A 21,121-nucleotide genomic window follows, 5' to 3' on the forward strand; every position below is an offset into this window, starting at 1 on the left:
AATTGATTCCAGAGTGTATTCAACAAGTGGGAATGACAGATCTAAATCACATAATTCTGGAGGGGAGGGACTAATGGGTGTTTATCATCCCTCCTCAGTTTTTGGTAGATCCCCCCCCCCCCCCCGTGCTGCCTTTGTGCTTGTGTTATGACCTGGGCACATGATTTAAAAAAAAAATGATAGAAGATTCGATTAATTGATTTTGCAAAGACTTGCAATTACTCAGGTGGCAAGCTGGGCAATTGGGCAGAAGGCAGCATAGTGAGGCAAGTAGATGCAAAACCAATGAACTGAATCTTCTATTAATTTTTTTAAAAGATGTAGTTCCCAAGCAGGGTGCCACTTACGTCACCAGTGACGCACAGATGATTGACAAGCATTTTGAATTGGTGTAAACTAGTGGGAATGATTACAAGGAGATAATGAAAAATTCCACTTTCATAGTGGGAGTGACGGACCTTTTGGAATCGCTTCACTGACACGGAGTGAAGGCAAATCGCAAACCGGTTAAAATGTAAATGGGAATGGGGTCTAAGACATGGATCTTCAGATACTGTGTCATGCACATCCTCTGCCCCCTTCCCATTTTCTCTTTGTCTCCAGATTTTGGATGAGCATTACTAATTCCTCAAAAGAGAACATTATCATGTGGTCATAGCTTGCCGGATGCTGCAATTAAAATATTTCTCTTATTAACGGTGAGATAACATTTCCTTTTAAAATTATACCTTAGCATTTTTGCTAATTAAACTGCCAGTTTGAATAAAACTTAACTCAGAAGGAGCTCCTGTGAATGAATATCATGTTGATTGAATGTCACCATTGATTTGACCTTTTTCAGAAGAAAATGTTCTTTCTAGAGAGCTGTGGCCCAAAATGAAGGAAATCTCTGGTTAATTTGATTTGAAGTGGAAGAAAATTTTGAGAGCAAGAGTGTGGAAACTACACTGTGGAAACAATGCAGTGTAGTACCACTTTAAGTGCTGTAGTACCATTTTATGGAACCCTGGGATTTGTAATTTTACAAGGTCTTTAGCCTACTCTGCCACAGAATGCTGGTGCCTCACAAAACTACAGGACCCAAGATTCTGTAGCATGCAGCAATGGCCATTAAATGGTGTCAAACTTCATTATTTCCACAGTGTAGATGCATCCAAAGAAAGCTTGTGCCTGGCCACAGTTCTGTTCATACATTCCTTCAGTTATGGTTAGACTTATACTCAGCTCTTTAAGGTGTGAGTTAGAATGGCTATTGTTGTCAAAACATGTCACATTAAGTGCATGATGTAGATCTGCATGCTTAATTTTCCTGTTTTAAATAAAAGCTTTCATGTTACGACTTGGAACATACATTACAAGCCTAACAAAATTTTTATTTCCCCTAAAGCTGTTATTTGTGTTGTGTCGCACCAATGGTAAATTCCCTCCAAATGCAAAAGATAATGTGGAGAAGGATCAGAACTGTTACGATTGTGGCATGATATAAAGTTTATTTGCTTTTTGCTTTTTTTTTTAAAGAGACAGAATATTTTCTTTCTGATTTGGTATTCTAGATTTTTTTTTATTAAAAACCGTATTGAGGCTAAATTGTAAAAAGTGTATAATACAGTCAGCCCTCCACATTTGTGGCTTTGATTTATGCTGCTTTGATTATTTGCGGATTTGATTAATATGTTTTGTCTAAGAATCTCTAGGTCCTCCAGGGAATGACCACAAGAGTTGTGCTGGATGACTCATAGATTACTAGGGAAAATACTTCTCTAGGCATTTGTAGGTCCTCCAGCACGATACTATGGTCAATTTCTGGTAGATGTTGACCATAGAGTTCCACTGAAGAACCTAGAGATCCCTAGACAGGTGTTCTCTCAGGTTAAAAATATAGCATTTTTTATTTGTGGTTTTTCCACTTCCACTGCCTTTAATCCCAGTAAATGTGGAGGGCCTATTGTGCATCATGCTTTGGAAGGTGGTGGATTCTCCTTCTTTGGAAGTCTTTACAGAGAGGTTGGATGGTCATCTTTCAGGACTGGTCTAGTTGTTCATTCCTGCATGACAGCAGATAGCACTTAATGACTCTTGTGGTCCTTTCCAACTCTACATGATAGATTACATGATAACAGCCATGTATTTTCAAAGGTTCCTGCTTATTTGAAGAACCTCCACATGAACAGGAGCTTCTACTCTTCAGATAACTTAATTTCTATTTGAGAAAACCTATGACAAAGGAATGTGAGAAGCTGGGTGCTCTTCACCACCCAGGTTCTTAAAAGCATGGTGAGTACTGCCCATATAGTGTAGTAATGACTCCTAAAAGGCTTATATGTCCTGGCTATTTGCCGTAATTAATACAAATGAAACAATATATGAGATATATGGTTGCTGGTTCCATAGACTGTTATGTGAAATGCCTTTCTTCTTTTTTTTCCTACATAATGGCCTCATTCAGTAATAATATTGATACTAAACATGGTTTAGCATGATGTGAAATAGCCTTGGGTTTGTGTGCTCCCCCTTGCTTCCTTCTCAGGTGTATTTGTGAAGAGATGAGAAGCTTTCACTTCCATTTTCTAGCTAGCTGTGGCTTACTGTTTTGTTGGAGTCAAACTGTGGTTAATCAGTGTTATTCATTGAAACTCCAACTCCAAATCATGGTTTATGAAGATGACTTGTTTTCCTAGAGCAAAAACAAAATTAGACATAGCTAGAATTCAGATGTAATAATAAACTGACATTTTCTAAAAAACAAACAAAAACAAAACAAAAACAAAACAAAAAAGCATGATCTCTTCTTGCTGTTGGAAGATTTATTCTGCAAGAATGTTTAATTGTGATATCATATTGAGTTTCACTGCATCTGCTTTACTTCATTGACATTTTTTCTCAGGACAAGAAAATTCAGAGCATGATGGTGTTGTGTCACATGTTTTCACTTATTAGATGTTATGGGGAGAGAAAGAGAGAGCAGTGGAAGCTGCTATTTTCAACAACCACCCTTCATGTCTTGTAATATTTTGCTCCAGCCTCTGTTGCCTTATTCGCTTATTATTTCTTTTCAAGGGGTTTGAATGAGTACTGCACTTCTTGTTCTAAATGTTTGTTTATTTATATGCTTTTTCTCCCTGATCAGAAGAATGTTTGCCTGGAAGTGCTTCTCGTGATTTCAATAAAAGCTGATTCCAGGGGGTTGTGGTAAGGATTATATTGCCAATTAATGAGATGGAAACAATTTTGATTTTCAGCTTTAGGTTCACTTCCAATGTAAGAAAAACAATCTTTTCCCTCCTAAAACATTTTTTTCTAGTTATCTGCACTATCTGAATGAGAAATACAGGACATTTTTCTAGTTATCTGCACTATCTGAATGAGAAGTTCTCAATTTGATCTAACAGGTATTGTGCAAAAAATGCTTATCTCTTCCAGGCACTGAACAATATATTAAAAATAAACTACTGGTTTGGAGTGGTAAATGACAAAACTGTAGCTGATGACAGCATGTGATGGGTGTCTGCATCTCTGCCTACAAGAAGATGCATGTGGAGATTCAGATTTGCCTCTAAGCATTCTTCTGTCCATCTGGTGGGTCCTACTATGTCAACAGTGTTGAGCACAAAATCATTTGTGACCATAGTGATCTAGACCCTGCAGCCAGTGGAGCTCCTGGGGAGGTATTCAGAGCAATGTCTGGGTGAGATTGCTGGAACTCATTTCAGCTGCATGATGGTGATGATGATCCTGATTTGTGTTTCTCATGGCTTGTTGAGAGGCACTGAGTGGAAGGCCTATGGAGCTACCTTGCTGGAGTGGGGCAGCAATGTCTACTACCTGAACCTTCCATTCCTTTGTCCTCCCACTCCCAGCTGTTAACAACAAACTTTAAACACCTTCCCATCCCTTTTATGGTATACATTGTGCATGTAGGAGGACATGTATCTAAAGAGGTGTTAAAATGGATAGTTATTCTGGCAGTATTCCTCTCAGCTTTTGTTTGGGGAAAGAGGAAATCCTACAAAAGGCTGAGAAATATAAACCTTAGTGCACATATATTTTAAGCTATTCTAAACATAGGCGGTATCCAGACCGGCGCTTTGCGCCAGCCTGAATATGTGCTAGGGTTGCCTCGGGGCGTCCTTTACAGACTCTCCGAAACCCTACCATGTAACCGCGGCGTCAAAATGGTGGCACCCTGTCTACATGGGTGCCGCCATTACAACGTGACGGCCGTGCTGCGTCCAAACGGCGTGGCGTGGGCGTGACATGTGTGCGCCACTGTAGGGTTTTTGTGGCACCCTTTCAGTGGTGCCGAAAGGAGTGCCGAAACGGAGCTCCTTTTGCCGCACGTATCGATGGTGCGGCCTTTAAACAACCGTGCCAGCGATATGGAAGAGAAAGGGGCTGAGTGGCCCCTTTTTCTCTTTCCCCGCTGCTGTTGGGAAGTCCTTGGGGCATGAAGCCCCAAGGACACCCCTTTCTAGGCCGTGGGGAAGCAGCGTTTTGCTGCTTCCCCAAGGCCTGGAGAAGCGGCAGATCAGGGCCTATGGGGTTGCTGCTGTGGCCGCTGAGGCCCCGATCCGTTAGGGAAAGGGGCGGGTGCAGGCCACCCCAAAGGGGCACTCTGTATCCCACCATAGATTCTTATAGATCCTAGTAAGCTGGGGAAAGGAAATGTTTGACATTGGACAGCTCTGTCCAGTTTTAACCATCCCTCAACACGAGCTTTGATGGCTATAACAGATGATAGTCTAGCAATGTCTGAAGTACTACACATTTTCCATCCCTGCAGTTAGCAATGCCCCCCTCCCTGAGAAATAGATGTGAGGATGGATTCAGAACAGAAAATGGCAACTACATGTCCATAGCAGCTTTGATGTTTTTAACTACAAAGATATGATTTGGACAAAAACCCTGACTTAACTACGCCATTTTGTGCTCTCTTGTTTGGTGCCATTGTTTCCCATGATTTCTGTTCGTTTTGTCTCAATACTTCTCTTTTCTCCGTCTCAAATATATTTCTCACGAGGTATATAAGCCATTTGGGGGATCATGCCATGGAAAAATGACATCATAGCATCATGCAGATTTAGCTATAAGATAACATCTCTAAAGGTATGGGACAGGAAATGTTCTGAAGAGAACATCTTTGCAAGGAATGCTGGTAGAAAAAGACTAGAAAGAGGTGTTTTGTCCAGCACTGTTAAAATATTCATGAAAAACTGTGAGCAGTTGCAGTTCTGCTTAGCGAATGGCTGTTGCTTGTTCTAGCAAGCCTGAAATGTGATCTAGCTGTCCCATTATTTAGGTAGGTTCTCCTTCCTTTTCTATTAGAAAATTGTTTCATTTTATAAACATCTCCATCAGCATTAGGGTGAAAGGTATTTTAGAAACCAAAATATCAAAATTGACAGCTTGATTGATTCCAAACTTGGCTTTATTTCCATGAAACAGATCTTTTCTGAGAGAAATCATTAAGATTTCTCCATGCTAAAAGAAGAAGGAAAATTGTGCATGTTAATAGTATATTTACAGTTTGTGTGTAACCTCTTCATTCTTTTCTGGCCAAAGATTTGTCATGGACTTTTTCTTCTCTCCATCCCACCCCTGCCCCACATAATCTGCAATTTCTATTCTTTTTTCATGGTTAGGGGAAATAGGTAGAACCAGTGTGGTGTAGTGGTTTGAGTGTTGGGCTAGGATGCTGGAGACCAGGTTTGAATCCCTGCTGAGCCATGGAAACCCACTTGGGCAAGTCCACTCTCTCAGCTTCAAAGGAAGGGGTTGTTCCCACTAGGTGAAACCCCGCGTTCTGAATCGAATCCAAGGAGTGGCGTTCCTATTAGGATCCGATTTAAACCTAGAACGGTTCTAGAGCAACCCGCAATCGTCCCCACTACAAATCGAATCGTAGAGCGGGATAAAAATTTAAATCGAGTTTTCCTCATTTAACGCGTGTTAAAAAAACACTAGGGTCTGACCTACGTTTTTCCATTGATTCGAGTTAGGAACCGGAGTATTTAAATAGGAACGACAGCCTTTGAATCGGGTTAGATGGATGGGAGGAGCCGAGTGCGATGGGGCTGGCCTTGGGGGAGTTGCCCTTTCTGTCCCCATCCGTCATGGCTGTCGCCATTTTTACTTCCCTCACCCCTTTGTCCGCTGTGGTCTTTCAATAAGAGATAAGGATTATTTTTATTTTTTATTTTAATGGTTTACAGGCGCTTAATCTCTTCAGCGCTTTAAGCGCCTGAAGTCCCGGCTGCTCAAGCGCCTGCATCTGCCGGTGGATTGCAACCTCCCCTCTGTGTGGGGAGAGCCCATTTCTAACGGACGAGAGGCAGGAAGGGAAGGCTCCTCTCGAAGAGGCATTCCCTGCCCGCTTGGGCTCTGATCTCGCCCAGGCAAGGAAGGGCTCTGATCAATGGGGGGGGGGGATAGAGCCTTTCTCCCTCCCTTTCTCAAATGGAATCTGCCTTCTCCTCCAATCCTGGAAAGAGAATCTTTGGGAAGAGTGCTCCCTCCCTGCTTTTCCAGCAGCCTCCTTCATTGATCTCTGGGCTCTCTGAAGGGATTCTCCCTGGCTGTCTTGGGAGACATGAAGAGGGGATGCTGTCATGCAAAACCTATCCCATAGTTCCTCTGGAAAGAGCTTGGGTTTCCTAAATTCGCTTTTCCAGCAGCCTCCCCCATTGATCTCTGTGCTCTCTGAAGGGATTCTCCCTGGCTGTCTTTTGGGAGACATGAAGAGGGGATGCTGTCATGGAAAACCTATCCCATAGTTCCTCTGGAAAGAGCTTGGGTTTCCTAAATTCGCTTTTCCAGCAGCCTCCCCCATTGATCTCTGTGCTCTCTGAAGGGATTCTCCCTGGCTGTCTTTTGGGAGACATGAAGAGGGGATGCTGTCATGGAAAACCTATCCCATAGTTCCTCTGGAAAGAGCTTGGGTTTCCTAAATTCGCTTTTCCAGCAGCCTCCCCCATTGATCTCTGTGCTCTCTGAAGGGATTCTCCCTGGCTGTCTTGGGAGACATGAAGAGGGGATGCTGTCATGCAAAACCTATCCCATAGTTCCTCTGGAAAGAGCTTGAGTTTCCTAAATTCGCTTTGCCAGAAGCCTCCCCCATTGATCTCTGTGCTCTCTGAAGGGATTCTCCCTGGCTGTCTTGGGAGACATGAAGAGGGGATGCTGTCATGCAAAACCTATCCCATAGTTCCTCTGGAAAGAGCTTGGGTTTCCTAAATTCGCTTTCCTAAATTCGCTAAATTCACAAACAGTCAATGAAATGGAAACGATGCCAAAAGATAAATCGCTTCCAAATATTCCGGATTAACGTTACGTCATTCTGACGTACTATTGATTGACAGCTCCAAATAAGGTATGGAGGAGAAGAATCGCTTTATTTAAACACCGATTTCATGCCAAGTAGGAACGCTTGCAGGTAAAAACTTCGATTTAAATAACCAGATGGGAACGATGAACAAAGCGATTCGGATAGTGGGATAAGAACAGTGTTATTTTGAATCAATTTTATTAAAAACGTTGTATTTTAAATCGTTTCAAATCTTAAGTGGGAACAACCCCTAAGACAAAGTCAAACCCACTCTGAACAAATCATGCCAAGAAAACCCCATGATAGCTTTAGCTTAGGTTCTCCATAAGTTGGGAACGACTTAGAGGTACACAACAATAACAAAGGGGAAACAGAATTTGAGACACACTCTATAAAAAATGAGTCATCTCAGATTTCAGGCTAAAACAAACATATAGTTTGTGTGAATGTCTGACAATTACCTGTCCTTGGTTAGATCCCAAATGGGTGTTCTCTGTCAAGTTAGGCAGAGTAGTTCAGAGCAAGGACAGACTTGTGTATACATTGTCAAGGAGACGTTTAGGTAAAAGCCACCACATCCACAGCTCTTGTTGGGAAGTGCTGAAGAGCTGCATATTATAGATTGTTTGTCTTTTCTTTCTTCTTTCCTTTCCTTTTCCTTTTCTTTTTTCTGCTGACACTTGCCTAAGGTGATGGGAACACCTGAGCTGCTTTAATTGGCTCCTTGTGAATGTGTTTTGAAAATCTCCTTCCTGCCTGAGTGTTTTCCCTTCCCTGCCTCTATATAAGTTTGCTTCCAAACATGCTTTCCAGACAACTTCAGCCAACAAAGTGACGTGGTTGGATGGAACTGTTGTGGTCTGGCTTGCTTTGTGTTTGGGATTAAGGTTATTCAAATCTCTTTGTGTTGAAACTCAGCAATGAAGCCAACTCAGCCTTCTGTGTAGACTTGGTGAGCTTGGTTTGCCTCATGGAAGAGCAACTTTTCAGCGAAACAGCATACTTAAAGCTTGTTTTCTGTAAGCGACTGGTTATGTGTCCTCCCCCCCCCCCCCCCGGAGCCTTCCATGCCAGTGGGACAGTGAATCCATGATGTGTTTTAGTACAAACTTCAAAGGACTAAAGGTGCTGAGCCTGATCATTCAAATAGGTTCAGTTTCTCAGAAGCACTTCTAAAATTTGGAGTAAAATCTGGAGTGTGTTCACTGCCCCAACTGGCATGGAAGCCAACAGCTGCCACTGCTCCTGCAGTTTACTCTTTACACAGCATCACCCAGGATAAAGTTTGGCATTGGAGAGACCTGACTCTTTAGAACTGTGCAAGTGAAGATAACCAGAACACAGTTCCTCTCCATACAGTCACCTCATTCTGAAATAGGCTTTTAGTGTAAGAAAGGAATAGTTTCTCATCTAGGAAACATCAGGACAAATATGACTTATTTTTTTACATTTAAATCCTGGCTTGGATATACCAGGAAATTGTTTCATTTCATTCAATTATTGTATTGGTGTATATCCTGCCTTTCTCCAAAAAAGTTTAAGGCAGGATTTCATGGCTGTCCTCCTCTCCCTTTTATCCTCACAGCAACCTTGGAAGGATAAAATAGAGCCGTAGTGATGAACCTATGGCATGTGTGCTAGAGATGGCACGCAAAGCCATTTGTCAGGGCACATGGAGGGGGGGAAGGATGAACAGGCACGCACCTGTTCCTCCTCTTCCTGGCTGTCCCCACCATTCAGCTGCCTCCTGAGAGGCAGCTGAAGGGCCAGGAGAGTGAAGGAAAGAAGTCCCACCCCCAGAGGGTGGAAGTCCTGCCCCAGAGGTCTCATTCCCCTCTCCCCGGAAGTCCTACCCCGGGCACCTGGTGCCGGAAAGCCTTTTAGTTTGGGCACTTGGCCCCTAAAAGGTTCGCCATCACTGAAACAGAGTGTCTGTCCCAATACTGCCACACAGAAATATATGGAACATTTCTGAATAAACACATGTAGAAGTGTGCTGGAAGCTACCTAAATTCAGAAAACTGTAGTCAAAAATATAACTTTCTTGAGCTGTGTATTTTTTTTTAAACTTAATGTGTGAACACTAGTTATTGCTTTTTTGTCTTAAATAAGGCACCATCTTTTCTTGCTATGTGCTAGCTGAAAATTTGCTTGGACAGTGTTGATATAAATTAGGATTTAGATGCATGTCTGAGGCTTTTTTTATTGAATCATATTTCTGTAAAGTCCCAGATGTTATATCCTGAAGATTTTGGCTAGTTCCTAAGAGGTGGAATCCACTGACACACCCTAAGACAGAAATGTCTCCCACTGATATTACATGACTTCTGGGATAATATTACGGCACCCAAACTAAACACAAATATGAGGGTAGTTATCCACAGTTACATGTACTGAAATGCAGACAAAGAGAGGCCTACTTTTGGCTAAATCACATGGCTTTTGTTATTAAAATTTATGAGATGAAAGTCTAAAGCAATCTCTCTTAGCAAGCTTCATACCAGGTAATTAAAGATCCATCACTCAAGAGGTAATTACATAGAGGTAGAAACATTATGAGTATATTTTAGGTAAAAGAAATAAAATGTCCTTGTCACATGAATTATGTTCGCCTTTGTCCTTCAGTCCACAACAGCTGAATGTTTCCTTGAAGGATTTGGAAAGTGTGAATTACATTTGTAAGAACAATACCTGTTGCGTAACACATTCTCTTTTGGGAAGGAAGATGCTGCATTAGGTTTAGCCAAACCACCTTCCCAAGCGGATAAGAAGATGCATACATTCATTTGAAGATTGAAGATGTTTAGCCTGGAGAAGAGAAAGTTAAGAGGTGATATGATAGCCCTGTTTAAATATTTGAAGGGATGTCATATTGAGGAGGGAGCAAGCTTGTTTTCTGCTGCTCCAGAGACTGGGACCCGAAGCAATGGATGCAAGCTACAGGAAAAGAGATTCCACCTCAACATTAGGAGGAACTTCCTGACAGTAAGGGCTGTTCGACAGTGGAACAAACTCCCTCGGAGTGTAGTGGAGTCTCCTTCCTTGGAGGTCTTCAAGCAGAGGCTGGATGGCCAACTGTCGGGGATGCTTTGATTGGGATTTCCTGCATGGCAGGGGGTTGTACTGGATGGCCCTTGTGGTCTCTTCCAACTCTATGATTCTATGATTCTATGAGACAACTTTAAGGTCAAGGACTTTAACAACCTACACTACCACTATCCACCTTTATTTGTATTGTTTTAAGTCCACAGTGAGTTCTAGGCATACTCAAGTATGAACAATAATACAGTAACAACATTAGTGCACCTCTGTTGCTATTTTTTTTTTTTGTTACTATTCAAAGACTATCTACTTCTGCTTCTGATAGCACAGATTACTGACACTGAAGTGACTGGTGGATTAACACTGATGGTAGTTAAGTTTCCCTGAATGTGAAAATTCTCCAGATTCTCTTTCAGGCTATATTTGTGTCTGTGTCTGTGTCTGCATCTGTATCTATTTCTATCTATGGTTAAGTTTATTTGCATTGAAGACTTTGGCTGCACCTACACTGCAGAAATAATTCAAATTGACACTATTTCAAGTGCCATGGCTAAATGCTATGGAATTCTTGGAATTGTAGTTTTGTGAGATATATGCGATTCCCTGTCAGAGAGCTCTGGTGCCACAAGAAACTACAAATCCCAGAATTCCATAGCATTGAGCTATGGCAGTAAAAGTAGTATCAACTTGGATTATTTCTGCAGTGGGATTGCAGCCCCTGCAAAGTAAACATATCCCCATGCATACTGATGGACCCTACCATTGACGACTTTGTGTCTGGCTCATGAATACAGTTTTATTTTTAATTTTTATTTTTATTCCACCTTTCTCCCAAGTTGAGACCCAAGGCAGCTCACAACATTACACACACAGACACACACACATGAAAACAACACTTTAAAAACAATTAAAATAGTAAAAAGTTTTTAAAAATACAACATACAAAATTAAAAACATACAAGGTTAAAAATAATCTAAAACAACCTCAATGCCTCAATAAAACTAGGCCTGCATGATTTTACAAAGCTTGCTTGAATAAAAATGTCTTTGCTTACCGGCAAAAGGCCAGCAGTAAGGGGGGAAGCCTAGTCTCCTGTGGAAGGGAGTTCCAGAGGGTGGGACCAGCCACTGAGAAGATTCTCTCTTGTGCCCCACCAAATGAGCCTGGGATGGTGGTGGGACTGAGGGAAAGCCGTCTTCTGAGGATCTTAGGGGTCTAGGTGGTTTGTATGGGGAGATATGGGTCCGATCTAGATGGGCCTATAGTGCGCCCTCATCACATGCTAGGGGTTGGCCGAGGGCGCAACGCTGATACATGCCTCACCCCTAGCATGTGACGAGGGTGTCAAAAGGCGGCGCCCTGTACACACGGGCACCGCCATTTTGATGCGATGGACGCTTAGCGTCCGCACATCCCGGCGTCATTGTGACGCAGCGAGTGCACCATTGGCACACTGTGGCATCACAATGGCACCGCAAGAAGAACCCACCTTTTGCAGGTTCTTTTTGCTGTGCGAGGGAGCAATGTGGTTTGTCCACTGTGGCTCTCTCAAGCAGCAAAACAAGGCTCCCGCAGACCACCCTTTTTGGGCGGTCTGTATCCTGCCATGGTCTCTCAAATAGTCTGGACCTGGCTTTATAGGTCATGACCATCACTTTGAATTGTGCTTGGAAATGAATTGGTAGCCAGTAAAGCTGTTTCAGTACAGGAGTTATATGCTCCCTATAACTGACTTCGGTCACCGTTCTAGCTGCGGCATTTTGGACCTGCTAAAGTTTCCAAACAGTTTCCAAAGGCAGTCCCATGTAGAGTGTGTTACAGTAGTCCAAATGGGATGTAACCAAAGCATGTGTCACTGTAGCCAGATCTGACTTCTCAAGGAATGGACGCAGCTGGCACACTAGTTTTAATTGTGCAAATGCACTCCTAGCCACTGCTGAAACCTAGGCATCCAGGCTCAGAGTGGAGTCCAGGAGCTGAGAGCCTGAGATTTCAGGGAGAGTGTAACCCCATCCAGCTCAGGCACAGCCTCAATTCCTTGATTTGCCTTCTAATTGACCAGAAGAGCCTCTGTTGGCCCCATGAATCTATGGATTCAATTGTCAAGAACTTGAAAATATTCCCCCCCCCCAAAAAAAAACCCTCAAAAGCAAACCTTGATTTTTCTATTTTACATAAGGGACACCATTTTTATTATGCCATTGTATATAATGAGACTTGAGCATCCCTAGATTTTGGTATCCACAGGGGGGTCCTGAAACCAAACCCCAGGAGATACCAATGGCCGACTGTAAAACTCTGGTGATAATCACTGGAATGTGATATCTGATCTAGTTCTGTTATGGTATCTACAGATCAAAGAGTTAGTTATTCCTGTTTAATTAACACAGAATAAAAAAGAGGTTTCCTTGTATATGTGCAATAAATGAGGAACCCAGAGTTTTCAGGCATAGCATCTGTCACCATTCTCTACAGAGCCCAGGGCAAGAGGTAAGTTTCTCTAGAAGTGTGGATGGAGTGTGGAGCTGGAGGAGTCCTCAATTTGCCTTTCATCAGGACATCTTTAGAATCCCTGGGGCTCAAACCTTATGAAGAAGAGATTGTCACACAGGAGATGAGAGACAAAAGAACTTGCTCCTCTTGCTGTGTTCAGCACTAGAGCATTTCAACAAGTGCCACTTAGATGGCACGAAAGATAACCTCTGAATTTGTCAGGAAAATAAACAATCACATCATCAAGCGAGCTTTCATTCTCTGAGCAAAATCCTGGCAAAGGTAGATCTTAGCGGGAAACAGCTGTGCAAGGTTTTGACAGTTTCAGTGGTCATTTTGGAAGTGGTGTGATCTCATGGTTTCATTGCTGGACAGAGGGTGTTCCTCTTACAGCTGGGTTGCTGGCTTTCTCATACAGGCAAGTCTGGATTTATGCTGGGGGTTCTTTTTGGACTCACAATGTAAATTGAAACTGATGTAAAGGTGGGGTGTTAGTCTGTTCCATAGTGAATCACTGGAAACTGGGGCAGGGGTTGATTTTGATGCGGCCAAAGTAGCTGCAAAATTAGCAACTTTCCTCAATCTGCCCCCAATTTTCAAAAAGTTTAAAGCATAAAACACCACAGCTTACCTTTTCCAGGCTAGAGAAACCCTTCCCTTCCAGATGATAAATTATCAGTTGCTCACCCTGCCTCAACATATGCTAGTGACATATGCTTTCCAGCATCCAAACTCTGCTTTTCCCCTCCTCCTCATGCACCTCCTTCTAAGCTGGCAAAGGAACCACTTCTTTCTAGCAAATCGTCTTTTCTTGCTGCTCAAAACTCCATGCCAAAACCGCAAACTACTTTCCTCTCTCACCTCATCTGCCATGTTTTCTCACCTTTCCCTCCTTGCTTATCTGCCTTGTTCAACTGCAAAGGCATTTTTGGAGAGCTATGCATTGTGGGTGAGACTTTCATTTATTCATTTGTGTCTGGAGAAACATTGTATATTTGAAATGCAATAAATTGGGGCAATGCTAATTGTCACTTACTGGTATGTTTGAACCAAAGGTTGTTGACAGATTGGAAGCCCAGGAAGTCCTAGGCTTTTCAGTTCTATAGCCCAGGTAATTGGCCCTTCAGGATTCTTTCTTGTACAGGAATCGACTTCCATCCCTTTTACTCACCTACTAAACATTTTTTGTGGTCAGAAAATGGTGGCAAAACCAACAGTAGCTGCTGCATTACAGTAAATGGGGTGCTCAGTAATCCAAGATTACAGTTTCAAATATCAGCCTGTCCACATGGGATCAGACTTGGTGCCTGCAATTCAGACACATGCTCTTCTTCTCATAGACAGAGGATTCATGCATTAGTATACCTTCACTCCATCTGCCAAATACTTGTTACCAGTTATTTGTTGTTCAGCATGTAACACTCCAGATGTGGTTTCTGCACACGTAATAAGATGAACAAAACATTATTTGTAGAAAACACATTTCAGAAGCCCAGTAACCAGTGTGAATTTTCTCCTCTTGTCCTTATTTATCTAAGAAGCTCAGGGAATTATATTCCAGAAAAACTGCTTTCGAAGTTGAAAAATCCACTGTACAAGTGAAGTTATGCTGGCCTGTTTGGCATGTGAGCCACATGGTGGTCTCTCGTTCATTCATTCCTATACTGAGTATAGCCTGTACTTTAGGAAAACCTTTTTCAAGGCTGCTTCCATGTATCCTAGATATGTTTACTTAGAAGTAAGTCCCACGGTGGTGTTTACCACATAATAAATGTTTTGAGGATTGCAGCCTAAATGTTTGCATATGAATCTATATGCACACAAACCTTCGCAGAACTCCTGATCATTTGAATTCATTATGGCTTAGTCTAATCCTAAACAGGAAACACTCTCATTTGTCCAAATTTCTGAGCATGTTAATTTTCTTGGCTGTCTCCCAGATAATTTAGAATGCAGATAAAGTTGTTCTTGAATATATTAAGGCTTGGTATTTATCTGCACAGGCAAAGTAGAGAATATCAAGGTTTTAGATGATGAGCTAAGTGGTTTATCAGCTCATAGGATCTAGGGCTGGGTTTACTTAAGTCTCTTGCCTCCAAGTGCTTGACAATTGTGTTGTATGATGAAATGTATTCAGAACAACTGCTTGCCTCCAAATGATTCTGCTGGTGTTCATTAATTCCACCAGCTGCCATATGGAACTGCCACCCACAAACATGTTACTCATGGGGGAAATGGAAGGAGAGAGAAAAGAAGGAGGGGGAGGAGAACTAGAACGCAGAGTGTTCCATCCTTCTAGTTACTCTGCGTTGCAGAGAGAGAGAGAGAGAGACTGAGAGAGACAGAGAAATGTGTAAAGAGAGGTTGTCTTTTTATGCTTTTGCCTTGTATTCCCACTGTGTGGTAGAATGCATAAGAGAATGCTTTTGGCAAACTGGCTGTTTCAACTTCATCCTTGTCTGATAAGGCAGCCCCTATCTATTGTGCTCCTAGACCTTCTAAGGAGTAGACAAATAAAGCAGGAAGCTCATGCATTGGATGAGCAAAAGAACTTTGAACCTAGGTAAGAATGGGCATGTCATTTCTTTTCCCTCTTTGTGAAGATGTGAGCATTTAGCTTTTGGAAGGGTCAGAGGGTGTTTTCATCTCATGCACCCAAGGCAATAATAACAGAGAGCATTTAATAGTGTGCTTTGCTTGGATGTCAGATTTTCCTGAAGTTGTGTTTCTCAACCTGTAGGCAAAAGAGGATTGTGCTGAGGTCAAGTGTCACCCAAATGTATTATGAATATCTGTCTCCAGTGCAGTTGTAAATTGAAACTTGAACTATGGGATTGCGGGAAAGTTACATGAAGCTGGCCATATAGCAGTCCCCTATGTATTACATGCAGTAGAAATATGCATGTCTTGTCTACAAGATAACATATGGAGGAAAAGTCTCAGAATAGAATTTATTTTTTTCCGTTTTCTAAAACTGAGCAAACTTAAAACCATCCTACGATAAATACAGATGCTGATGACAAGCATACAGGAGCCACTGGATTAGCAAAGGGCAATGGTTCTAGAAGAACGTAGAGCTGAATACATGATTAAATTAATTTATTGCTAAGAAACAGGATCTGATTTCACAGACAGAACTGGTTCATTAAGGCCTGCTTTTATTTGGGGATATTTCTTATTGCTCCAGCTGAAATTATGGTAGCTACTTATGCTTAATTTTTAATTGCATTATTTTAAAAGGGGATTTCTGTCTTCTTCTGGAGGCTTTTCTCCAAGCTTTCAGCATATTAAATGTCTGGTGTGGTTTCTGAAAGACTGAATAATAAGGGTCATTGTTAAAAAAGATAACTCTGTCTGTCTGTCTGTCTGTCTGTCTAGCCATCTATTTTCAGAGTGGGATGCTCTGACAAAGAAGTGTGCCCAGTTATTTATTTTATTTTTATATAGAGTATTTATACCCCATTGTTCAGCTATGAAGGCTCTCAGAAAGGCTTACAAATTGTTGATTAGACAGTTCCCTGTCCTCAGGCTTACAGTCTAAATAAGACAGAACACAAAAGGAAAAGAGAATGGCAATGGTGATGCAGTTGGGGTGGAAAGAGGACTTTTCATCTGCTCCTGGACCTGGGTGTGAGGGAGATTTGGCTGCCTCTTCTGTTCTGCCTCTGAGGCCAAGGCACTGGCAGTTAGGATGGAAGGAGGGCCTTTTATCTACTTCTGGGCCTAGGCATGATGGAGCTGTGCCTGCCCCTACTTCTTTGTGTTATGACTTTGTAGCCATAATGGAGGAGGAATTTTATGCAGGTGAGTGAATGAGAGGAGGAAGGTGGGCAAATGCCTCTATCATCAGTCTTCTTGATGCCTATGCCTGCTGCAGAGCAAAGAGACAGCTGTCCTTTACAACCACTGTATAAACGCAGTGAAATGATGGAAAGACAGGACAGATCCCTCCTCCATAACTCTTCTTGATGGGTAAATGATGGTTGCTTTATGAGTAGAAAAGAAAAACTTGTTGTCTTTTTGGCCTGTTTGCACTCTCCAGGTCTTTTTCAGGGGGGAATCAAACTTCAGACTTCTCTGGATTATCTGCTGCACAAACCGTCTACTGAACAAGTGAAAACATGTATGTGATTTGAAAGTTTCTAGTCCAGAAATTTTACGTTTAATTCCCAATAGCTCCCTGAAGGAAGCCTTAAAAGTTCACATGGGTTGAAACAGGTTAAAGAGTGACAGTTCTCATTCTGTTTTTAGCATTCTGATTCTCTTTCTACCTTGAAGTAGGCTAGAAGGAGCTCATGGTACAAATATTATGACAACTGGGATCTTTCTCTTTTGCTATTTATTTCCCAACTGCAATCAGCTCCTTACAATCCCACCACTTTCCCACACACTGCATATATCATATCCCATCCTTATTCCATCCAAAGTAGTTCTATCTCCCTGTCTGAGTCCCCCCCCCCCCCCCCGTTTTACAATTTTCTTGTGATGTGTGTCTTAACTTTGACTGATTCTCATCAGTGTAATAATTTTATTGTGTTTGAATTGATTCATAGATTTAATCTACATTTTTACTGTACATCACTCTGACATCTATTATCTATGGGCCATTTAGGGAAAACAAATAAACAAACCTTAGTTTACTTTTTTATTAAAAAAATTATATACATAAAAGCTTAGAACAACTCTTCATTACACCATTACAAGGTTATAAACCCTTTCTCAGTGTCAGAAAATACATTGAAAATATAACCAAATACTTCCCAAGTTACTTTGAAATCAACTCTCAACCTCATACATAGAATTCTCCCTCTTCTCTTTTTCCCCCTTTCTGATTATTTTCTTGTACCCTCGAAGTATAATTTTAATCAGTAAAGGCCGGTAGACAGTAATATTACATTAGTTGCGTTTATCTTATCGTAATTTGCACCCTTTATTGTCTATTCATGCAATATATCAATATTGGGTCCCACTCTTCTTCTATTACTGTAATATCCTTGTGAGATAAATGACTTGTTAGAATATCCATCTCCCGCATTTCATAATCTTTCTCCCACCAAATTTCCAAATCAGGTATCTCTTGATTTTTCCAAAATTGAGCAAGTGTAATTCTGGCGGCTGTTATTAAATAAAGTAAGATTCTTCCATGCTTGATCTTAATTTGTATAGGAATCTTATCTAGCATGTTTAACAAGTACATTTCCAGTCTCATTTCAAAGTTAACCTATAGTGTATGTTCAATTTCTCTATGTATATTTTTCCAATAAAGTTTTAGTTTTGGACATTTCCACCAGACATGAATCCAAGTTCTGGGTACGTTGCTGCATTGCCAACATGTTCCTGGTCCTGTCTGATAATTTTTTGCTATTTTGTTAGGAGTCAGATACCACCTATGCTCCATTTTCCAGAAATTTTTGCGAAGGTTTTGGGGTTTTGTAAATTTCTTTGTTTTTTCTCGAGCTAGTTTCTAGCTATCCATGTCTATGGTGTGCCCTAGATCTGATGCCCATTTTATCATTGTGTCTGTAGCAGGTTCTTTCTCTTGTTCCAGATTTCTAAGGAATGTATGTAATTTTGCTGTCTTTTTATTTGCTGTGTTTACATTTACAGTAGAACTATTTAAATGAACGGGCCTTGTCAGTTAAACCTCAGTTAAGCCTCACTATTTCAACGGATATACCTTATGCAAGACTAACATTGGATTTAGCCTCAGCCTAGAACTTGATCTTGAATAAAATATATTGGGTTTTTTATTAACATATTTCCATAAGAAAAAAATCAAGGAGAGAGAGAGGGAGGGAGGACTGGAGGGACTGCAAAATATAACTCAATAAATAATGTATAGTGAAATATTGTTACAATATCTTAGTGCAGTAGTTTTAGACAGGAACATGAGAGTACACTAAAATACAATTTAAACTTAATCTGTTGGGACTTGCAACTCTCAAGATTATGTTCCAGAAATATAAATTGTGAATACTTTGGGATTTCAGCATGTTTAAATCAGAACTTGGAAGGTTACTTTTTAAAAGTAGTTATTTACATTTATAGTTCCAAAGCCCCCAAAACAGCTATCAATATACACATGGTCCTTAAAAAGAAATATTTCACTTTCCCATTTCTCAAAATGAACTAGAGTTACTTTTAGATACAGCAATTTAAAAACAAATCATCTTAATGCTAAAAGTCACTGGCTGATTCTACAAAGTATGCTCCCTTTCTCTTTTGCAGTGGTTTGGGTTAATGAACTATACAGCTACAACTGTAAAATGAACTAAGTGTTCTAGATACAATGCAGAAGAAATGAAATTATCCATAGTGAAGTTACAACTGAAATGCTGCTTAGCCTTACTGAAAAAGGCGGTATGGTTTCTGTGCTACCGATATCAAGATGCTGAACAGGTAGGTTTTTTTATTTAAAAAATCAGTGTTGCTTTAACCCAATACGCTATTCCCTTTTTCAAACACTCTAGTGTGTGTGTGTGTGCGTGTGCGCGTGTGTGTTTAATTAAGTTAAATGTGTCTTGCATTCAATAGCTGAGAAATAAATTGAGAACTTGAATTAGTGTGGTTGAAGATTCATGCTGGGTTTTCCTGGATAACAAAACTGTCAGGGTTACTGTAACTATTTACACATATCCATGTCTGAATTTTTGGTGTGATGGGAGTGTGGAAACATGAGGAGGTATGAATTTTAGAACAAACCAATGCAAATAATCCCTTCTATGAATTTTTACAGGTTTCCACTTGTCTTCTGTAATTACAGGATATGCTAGGTTCATTTGCTGTACTCAAAATAATAAGAGGTGTTGAGGTTAATAGCCAACGGGAAGCCTGAAACTTTCTGCCAGGTCACCAAGGACTATTTTGAATGAAAAGTGACATAAAGCAGGTAGGATCAGCCTTGTTATTTAGTAAATCACAGTACAGAACATCCCTTTAGAGACATATGGCAGGATGGCGTGGGGGGACTTATTGTGTAGTTGTTTGAAGACCTGGGTACAATTACGGAAGATGCTAAATGGTTCCATATGAGAAGCATCTAATGTATATGTGTACAATAAATTAATCTATCTGCTTGTCTGTCTACCTGTTTGTCTGTTTTCTTGTTCACAGAACCACCAAACACGCTGTATTATTTAATTGTCGGACCCAAATAAAGACCGTGGAGAGGTTTTGAATCTGAGCTGTTTAGTGTTTGGAGGAGATCCCAAGTAATCTCTTTGGATTACTGTATTTTTAAAATCTAGAATGTACATTTGTTAATTAAGAATGCACATTTACAAACTAATGCTTACCTCTGCTGATATTTCAACTTGTCCTGAGCATTCTGTCCAAATTTGGGTCTGATTGCCCAACTTTTTCTTCCTCCACCAAAAATTTGTGTTTTTTGTTGTTTTTAATGCAGTGGGGTGAAAAAATATTAAAGACAGTAGGTGCTACCTGTTAAACCTTTGTTTCATTCAAAACACAAGTCAATTTATCAACATCAATCAGAAAAATTATTGGGTACATACAGTACTGAGTATGTATAATAGTATACAATGTACGCCAAAATCAGTGTGGCATTTCTTACTACTACTGTTCCAGTATTGGTTTTGTGGACAGAAATCATATTTATATCTCAGAAGCATGTTAAAAACATATTTCAAAAAGTTGGTGAATCATTGGATCAGTAGTGAATCGTATCTCTTATGTGGAGTGATTTATGGACCTTATGGCAGCTTTTGGAAATGTTTAAATTATATTGGCATGGAAAATGTTTGTAAATCAAATCTTTTACTGTTCTGAATAATTTTAAATTAGCAGCATTTCAATGACAATATATTCTTTTAATATTTCAGAAAGAAAAAAGGTTTGCTCAATAATTTTTTTAAAATAAATAAATGCTGTTTTTGTTTTTTTTTAAATAAAGTTCTATTTATATTTTAAATACTTTATTTCTCACTTTACCAGAAGCAGTAATTCTCACTCAGTATAATGAGACTTGTGAGCCAGTGCGGTTTCGTGATTTGAGTATGAGACTACAACTCTGGAGACCAGGGTTTGATTCCCAGCTCAGCTATGAAACCCACTGGGTGACCTTGGGCAAGTCACATCCTTTCAGCTTCAGGGGAAGGCAATTGCAAACCTTCTCTGAACAAATCTGACCAAGAAAACCCCATTATGGATTCACCTGAGGGTCACCAAGAGTCAGAAACAACTTGAAGGTACACAACACACATACACATAAATAATGAGACTTAATTTTGAATCACAATGTCTAG

At 40.7% G+C, this 21,121-nt stretch overlaps 1 long non-coding RNA gene across 1 annotated transcript; it reads left to right on the forward strand.

The window, feature by feature from the left end:
* Positions 1–19,046: 19,046 nt before the first annotated feature.
* Positions 19,047–20,284, forward strand: LOC149322356 (uncharacterized). The gene is made up of 3 exons (XR_016279861.1): positions 19,047–19,256; positions 19,621–19,746; positions 19,971–20,284. It is a non-coding gene; the product is annotated as an uncharacterized LOC149322356 (long non-coding RNA).
* Positions 20,285–21,121: the final 837 nt, after the last annotated feature.

Source organism: Sceloporus occidentalis, unplaced genomic scaffold (genome assembly GCF_023333645.1).
Source record: "Sceloporus occidentalis isolate IW3139 unplaced genomic scaffold, rSceOcc1.0.p SCAF_1, whole genome shotgun sequence".
Taxonomy (NCBI): Eukaryota; Metazoa; Chordata; class Lepidosauria; order Squamata; family Phrynosomatidae; genus Sceloporus; species Sceloporus occidentalis.